Below are 8,297 nucleotides of genomic sequence, written 5' to 3' on the forward strand. Positions count from 1 at the left end.
CTCACAAAGCGGAACATGACTTGTAACTTGTGGACCTTCTTCTCCCACCTGGTCTCCTCTCCCACACTAGGGCATCTCAAAACATCTTGCCTGCCCTTCAGTCTCACATTCAACCTCAGCGTAACTATGGCAGGCATTCACCTGTCCCACCATCTCCTGAGGCATTATTTGCCCCGCTGGCTGTTTCCCCTGCTCCTCCCGTGATGGGAGCCGGTGAGCAGCCTGCTGAGAGGCAGGGCCACCCGCGAAACAGGGGACCCAGGCTGCACAGCCAAGGCAGGTGAAGCACCGGAGAAAAACACTTCTCAGAAAAGATCCTGAAGGGAAGAGAGAGTAGATGGCAGTAGAAATTTTGGGTCATCTCGAAGGTTAGGTCGGGTAGACAAAATGGGTGCTGCGGGGTGCAGGAGTTTATCTCTGTAGGCTTAGCTTGGGTAGCTAACGAGCGGCAGGCGCTGGCACATCTGCCAGCACATCTGGTCAGCGTTTGAGCAGGGTGAGGTCCTGGGCCTGCAAGACGCGTTAAGGCACGTGTTGGTGTTTCAAGATGGGCTAAGCCGGCGGCCTAGAGCCAGGGGGAAGGTGAGGTCTTGCAAACGGCAGGAGAAGTTAGCAGCCGCGGAAACCTCCAGGGCAAGGCGCAGCGGGGCCGGTACTGCTGGTGCTGGGAAATGGCAGTTCCTGGGCTGACGGCGTGCTGTGGCTGGACGTGTGGGAAGCCGGGAGAGCGTGTCGCTGGGACAGCAGGGTGCTGGCTAGCAGCAGGGGTGTGCTCCCCAGCCCTGGCTGCGTGCGGCTGGGGCAGCGGGGGGGGGGGGGGGGCCTCAGTGCGCTAGCAGCAGGGGTGTGCCCCCCAGCCCTGGCTGCGTGCGGCTGGGTCAGCGGGCGGGAGGTGTGTGCCTCAGTGCCTGTCCCAAGACAGGGCCTCACCTCCACACCACCCTGCCCAGCGTTGCTGCTTCTTTCCCTCTTCCCTTTTAATTTTTCTTCCTAAAGGAGCTAAAGCCGGAAATATTTTAATCTGGGTTTTTTCTTTCAAGTGATGATTTCTCACACGCAGCAGATCAGGGATCACATTCTATCCTGTCTGGAGGCTCTTCTGGTTCCTGCAAATCCCCATGCCCATACATATCCTTGTAGAGTTTTCGGTTTGTTTTCTCTGCGGCAGTCTCTGAGTGGCTGACTAAGTCTGGCTTCTCCCATGCGTAATCTGCGACTTGCGTACCTTGGCCTCTTGGTACTGCTGAAGAAACCCTCAGGATGGTAGAGCGTGCACCCAGAGAGGTCTCAGGCGTGATGCACAGAAGGACCAACATCCATGCCTTCTCATTGCTCACAGGAGAAGCTGGTGCTTCTGTGTGGCGGGACACATGGGGCCTCCAGTCCCACGCTGCTTGTCAGAACCTCATTTGCAGTGAAACAGATCTTTCCCCACCCGTGTGCGCAAGATGCTGTTCTCTGGTGAACTGTGTCACCAGCAATAGGCACTGTTCCCCCACCAGTGTCACAGCCCCTGAGATCTCACTAGCAAGACACGCAACACCGATGCTTTGCCTTAGCAATTTCTTAGCGTGGGAGGTGCAGCCCAAGGCCTCCCGTCTCAACTGGACCATCTCCCCTGCATCTACCTGTGTGGTGACCCCCCATCTTCAGTTATAGATATGAGGAGATGTGGACCTTGCATCTGTTTAAGTCTTGTCTGAGGGCTCCTCTCTGTTCTTCGGAGAGTGTCTGCCCTGCTTTTCTCCACCACGAGCCCTACTGGGAACTGTGGTGTCCAGGAACTGCTTAGTGCTGTGTTTCTTCTCATGTCTCTAGCCTCTTCCCTTTTCCAGGACGCCTTTCGGCGGTGCCTGCTCAGGAAGCATTATCAGAAGATCCAGGTGAAGATCCGGGTCTTGGCTGCTTGTTTCTGAACACCTGCTGGTCTGTATTCATCTCACAAGGAGTAATCCTATCTCACTTACCCATGGAACGAAGCCCATTCAAAACTCTTTGTTTGGCCTAAAGTTTCTGAAGGACTTGGTTGCAGGGGCACTTCAGCCATGGATAGAACGAGCCTTTTCCTATTCTTGACCAAGATGATGAATTGATGAAATGAACTTTGGAGGAGCAGGTCTTCCCAGCTGACCGTGTTCACCTGTGAGCATCTTGCAGCCGAGTCTAGTACGGTCCTTGGTGCCCCAGAGCAGACCCTGACATGCAGGGGACAAAGTCCCGTCTCACTCAGCGTCCGTGCATTGATGTGGATGTTTATTACCCAGGTACAGTCCGAGTATGGATATGTCTTACGGAACGGCAGGGTGCATCTTGGCAGTCCCTCTGTCAGCATCCGTCTTGGGACTGCGGCTGTTCTGGTGACCTCCGTGAACATTTATCCAAGACCGTTCTTTTAGGATTATGTGACCCTGGGTTGGCACGAGGTCCTTCCATTGGATATTTAGATAGACTGGTTCAGCTTCTCTACCTTGCAGAAGTCCGTGTTGGCAGACACTTACTCGGGCAGTCTGGAAATGTGCTAGTGATTGCTCTGGCTTCTCCCTCCCCTCACTCGAACTGTTGTGTCTAGGTGAGGACAGGCACGACTTTTAGATCAGCAGAGGGAGTGGCACAAAAACTGTCCCTTGAGGCAAGAACTGGGGTAGACCCGCTTGTGAGCATCCTGCCTCTGTGAGGCACTGAGGAGCACGATCAGACTTTGAGCTGGGGTGAACGACGCCGTTCCTCTGCCATGGCTGCTGTGCTTCACGCAGCCTGTGCTGAGAGCAGCCTCTCGGCAAGGAAATTCAACAGACACTGCTGCCTGTTTTGCAGAAGGGAGCCCTTGCTCCCTGCTGAATGTGTTTCTCCTCCTGTGGCATGCACCGTGGCCTCCCCTGCCCCTTTCCTAGGACTCGTCTGAAAGGTGAGGTCGCACCTCTGTGGATGAGACCTTGTCTGGTAAGGTCGTTCTGAGAACAGGCCCACTGAGTTTCTGGATGAAAGCTACCAGATTTTCCCACGGAGAGGGTGGCGAGCGTTGCCCTCCTCGCACCTCACCACGTGGGTGCGGGGTATTCTTACTGCCTCTAGAGAGGCTTCAGTCAACCTAACCACTGAGGAGCCCAGATCTTCTCTGTGTGTTAAGCAATCCCCCTTCCCTCCCTTCACTCGTTCCCAGATCCCATCTATTTTAGGTCGTATCTCAGAACTGAAGAAGGACTGTCTGTCTGTTCAGCAAAGGTCCCGAATTTTCCATCCAGCGCCCTTCTGCTGAAGGGACTTTGACACCTGTTCCACACGACTCAGCTCTGTGTGAGTTAGCTTTTCCCTATTTCAGGATTCCTTAGATGGACCTAGATATCACGCTAGCGTTCACTGGAGCAGCTCTTGATTCCCTGGGAACCTCTTTATTATCATGTTTATCTTGTTTCTTAGCCAAGAGCTAGGAAAGATTAAACTGCGTAGAAGGTTGTTCTTGTTTCTAGGTTTGAACTGGGAAATTTGCTTTCCTAAAGCCTCATACCTCTGCTACAAAAGCTGTGTTTAATCTTGGAAAGGCCGTGCTTTTCGTATGTTTATGGTTGTTGCTGTCTCAGGTACCTGTGGCACAGACTCTCCCAGAACTTGCACGTGATGATCAAATACTGCAGCTATGGGAAAGAAACCTCCTTTTCAGAGAAGAGGTACAACTAGCGCAGAACAGAGTGGAGTGCTATCACCTGGATGGTGCGTGGACGGGCTCTTGAAAACATCTGGCAAGCTCCCATGCATGGTGATTAATGCTAGGAGCGATGGTGAGACAGCGTGGAGAACTGCAGGGGCCACAGACAGCTTTAGGGAAGCCCAGGCACTGCTGGAAATCTAGTGGATGTGTGAGACTAAGAGGGGTTTTAAATGCGAATTTTCTAAATGCTTGGGCCACTTCTTCGTGGGATGAGAACCAGGAGTGGGTGCTGTAGGTCCTCTGGCAGAGGGGAGCTATAGATTTCATAGCTTGGAGAACAGCTGGAGAAGGCGGGAAGGTGCTGAAGTAATGCTATGGCAAAGGAGCTCAAGCGGCCACCAAAGGCATCATGATCAGGCTGAACCAGTATTATCAGATCAGACGGGAAGAGGCAACATCTGCAGCTTAGACAGCAGACCGCACCTGGGCAAGGTGCGAGAGAGAACAGAACTCCTCAGAGCGGAAGCAATGGTGTGGTTAATTGATATTTGCAATGTTCACAGCCACGTTACAGAAGTGCTAGCTCGGCAGTCTAATCCCTCTGCTAAAGGTGAGCAGGCAAGAGCAGCCGTGAATTCGGGCTGCAAGCTGTGCTAAAAATCACCTTCGCTCTAGAGCGAAAAGCCAGATAACGCGCTGTGACACACAATTTGGTCGAGGCGTTGAAGGGTCTTTTATACTCTCCTGAATCCCTAAGCAGAACGTGATTTATTTTGCACATACCTCTCTGCTTTTTGTGAAAAGGAAAATGATGTTGTCATGGGAGACTTTGGCTGGAGCTGCTGAAGAGTATGGTGTGCTCTGGAGAGCTTCTCGTCAGTGATGCTGGTACGAACGATGGCATGCCCAAGCCAGGCCATGATTGTAGCTGTGCCTAATGGCAGATGAAGACCGGGTTGGGATTGGTGGTTGCCGAAAAACAAGGCATCCACTGAGAAACAAACCCAGATATCAGCCAGGACAGAAATGATGTAACAGAGAACTGCGCAGCGTGATGTACCCTTTCCTTACGGTGAAATTGTCTAGGAGAAGCATTAAAAAAGTAGGATTAAGAAGTGAGAGATCTTTGGAAAGTTTTTCCTGTTAGCCCAAAAGCTGGGATTAGTACACACGATAAGACAGCTTTCAGTGGGCTACTTCCTTGAAAAAGTGGCCATGTGACATTCGTACTTAGAAATAAGAATAACTGATAATAATAATACTAAAGCCTGACCTTAATTAATAAAAATAAACCTTGTAGCACAACTACAGCAGCTGTGGGTGGGGCAAGAGGAATAGAGGGACCGCAAAATAATTCAGCTATAGAAATAGTTCTTCAGCTCCTTGTATCACTTCAAGAAAAAAATAATAACAGTAACTGGATGTTTAAGGCCACTAACAAGTTGTTCTAGTTATATGTAAAGCAGAATCCATCCTAGCAGTAATGTAAGCCTTTTTTCTTGGCCAAGATTGAAAAAAAAGAAACAAAACTCAAAATGAGGCAAAAAAAAAAAAGTAGTATTCACCAAATGTCTGTTCTGTATTTGGAAAGGGCAGAACACGGTCCGAGGGGAATGATGAAGCACTTTCCAGGCCGTTAGCAGTTAAGGAGGATCCTTGACAGGGTCTTCTCGGAATGAACGCTCCCGCGTTTCCGGGCACAGATGACGCTGGGAGGTGCCCAAGGTGCTGTAGTGGGGACCAAGACACCGCACAAAGCCTGAGGCTGCCTGGGGAGGTGGGGGAAGTGCTGCTGGGAATAATGCAGAACGCACAGCCCGGTGCCGCGTTCCCGCAGACAGTGTTTGGCAATCAAAAAGCCTTGGCTGATGAAATCCCCGGTTTGCTGGTTTCAGTTTTTCAGTGCATTTAAAAATACTGGTCGAACAAATGATGTCAGTGATTAGTCTGACAGGCCGTGTGTGAAAACCGGTGCGAAAGCAGGGGAAAGGGGAGAGAGTTGCAACCAGGAGGGAATAGAAGGTTTATGAAAGTATATGAGTGGGTGAGGAACTGACAGACAAAACTGATACAATTTTTGATACAGAGAAATCCTATAGACTCTCAAAGGGAGTAAATACCGTAGTCAAAAATGCCAAGAGGCATTAAAATACGTTTTTTAATAGAGGCAAAACACAGGTCCTGTTGCCCTACATATATAGCCAGTATTTAAGCTCTGCATAGATCGATCTGAGAGCAAGAAGTGCTAGTGGCTAAGCATCGCCAGGACAGCGGGAAGGCTGGCAAGACGTACGGAGCAGGGCTCACGTGCAGCCACGTGTGAGTTCTCAGACAGCCGCTGAAGTATAGAGCAGCTCGAAACCTCTTTCATCCCCACTGAGCTTGAGTTAGAAGTTTAGTTATTTTGCTCCTTAAAAAAAAATGTGCGTGAGCATTTTTGCCTAGTGCCTGAGGCCACTTGCTGCTGGTGGTCCAAGTGGCAGTTCGGTCAGGCCGAGACGGGCGTACCGGCAGTCTGAGGAGATGGCGAAGCTGGAGGCCACGCGCATTCATTGAGATGTCAGCGTCCACTTGGCGTCCAGCACCCAAACCAGGACCGCATGTGGTGACTGAAAAGCTGGAGGTTACAGAGATTACAACCCACCTTTTTCCTTTTTTGGTTTTTTTTTTCTGTCTGAGGACCCAGAGCAAGCACAAAAAGCGTTGCTCCCTTGTTTGGTGGAGAGTTGGGCACCGTCAGAGTTGTTGGCCCCACAGCGCGTATTACTTCTCACTCAGCAACCTTGAATGTCACCCACTATTTTAATAACCCACTCACTCGATCGCAAGATCCTTCTGCACCTTTCCGTGGACTGATTCGGTGTTGAGCATCCTGCGTATCGTTCTGCATAACCAACAAACCTTGGTGCCCCGTGCTCCGGTATGTTCTGAAGGTGTTCAGTGGAAAGAACACTGGGGCAGACGTCCTCCGATGCTGGCCGCTCACACCTTCTCTCTCAGTCACCACCAGCCTTGTCACCAACCCTCAGCCTGGAGAGGGTGGTTTTCCTTGGCCCGGGGCAGTACGGGCTCTTGGAAAGGTTTTGCCAGTCTGTTTTTTCCTAAATGCAGTTGCTTTTCGTCACATGGTGGGGGGCTGATGACGTGAGTGGCAATTACAGCGCAGCGACCTATTCATCCATCTCATGCTGGAGACCATCTGAGGCTGGGACCTGGTACGAAGGGTTTGCCGCCCTTTGTGTCACAGACTCGTTGGCAAGTCCTGACACTTTGATTTGCAACGGTGGCTTCATCTCATCCGTGCTGAGGAAAATTTCTTGTCTGGGAATACGGTGAAGCTCCTCCGATGGCAAAGCCCCCTCAGTTTTACTTTTCTGCCGCAGCCTGAGCTTCCCTAATCACTCCCACGTCATCTTACAGCTTTTTGGCAGCTTTCTTGTCTCCGAGATTGAAAAAGACTTGAAAAAGATTTTCATACTACCTTTCCTAGCTTGCTAAAAATCTGCCCTTTTTTAGGCTCCCAAGTTTTATTTACCAGTATTTATGAGTTTTTCTTCTATTTTCATTTGTCTACAGCTTCAGCTTTTTGACTGCTGCCTTTTCAAATGTTACGCAGTAAAGTATAACCCAGTACCACTGTACCCTCTAGGAACATTTCATTGAGAATTACTCCCTCAAGACGACGACTCCTCTGTAGTACGATAATGTGTAGAGGTAAGTAAGCTGACCTGGAGTAAAAAAAATTACGTTCAGCTCAAAGAGTAAGTAACAAATGGCCTGGTGTCTGCAGTGCGTAGACGGTACGGCTGCCCAAAGGCAGGCGGCTTGCTTTTTGAGGGCAAGACCCGTTTTCTGTGAGGACTGCTGGTTCCCACAGCGGTGTTTGCATACTCCGAGTTCAAGCCATGAGCCTGTGTCTTGTGAACAGCATCTGTTGCAAAGGAGTTTGGAATGTTCTCATTTAAGATGTTTGTCTTGTATGACAGTCCAGTACACGCCTTGTGTCGTCCTCTTTCCTGTCTGAGAGCTGTATCTCCTCCTCTTCCTCGCACAGACCTTGTCAGTTGCTCAAAGACTCATTTACTTCAGAAGTGGACAGAGTGTGTTTTAAATGTCCAAGATTTTTTTTTACTGTCTTTATGGAGTCACCCTTTTGTTACATTTTGGTGTGATTTTTTTCAAGCAAGCTTAATTAGTTTCAGTACACAGCATCTTCTCTAATGCTGAGGTTTCATGCTGACATCTTGAGAACAAGGTGGTCTGAGGAAAACTCTCCATTTCTTGTGGGAATAGCACGTGTGTGGTAGCGTGTGCAAGTGCCAATGAAGTATAAAATAATTTATGTAAACATTCAAAGTTGCCCTAAAAGGGAATTTTCCTGTAACACCACTGCTAATTACCGTACCACAGCATCCCTTGAATCTTCTCTGTCTTGAAAACAAAAGGTGCAGCCTAGCACCCCTAAAAATGGTTGGCTGCCCATCAGAGAAGTCGTCCTTCGGGTCAGCCAGTGCTTTGAGTTAGCACAGCCCAGCTCAGGAGTGAACCCGTATCTCAGGCGCGTCCCTCCCACAGTGGCCCAGCACCGTGCGACCGAGTGCGTGGCCAGTTGAGGAACACACAGCCAAGCCTCTGGCCAGGATCAGAGCGG

Source organism: Buceros rhinoceros, unplaced genomic scaffold, assembly GCF_000710305.1.
Source record: "Buceros rhinoceros silvestris isolate BGI_N320 unplaced genomic scaffold, ASM71030v1 scaffold25452, whole genome shotgun sequence".
Classification (NCBI taxonomy): domain Eukaryota; kingdom Metazoa; phylum Chordata; class Aves; order Bucerotiformes; family Bucerotidae; genus Buceros; species Buceros rhinoceros.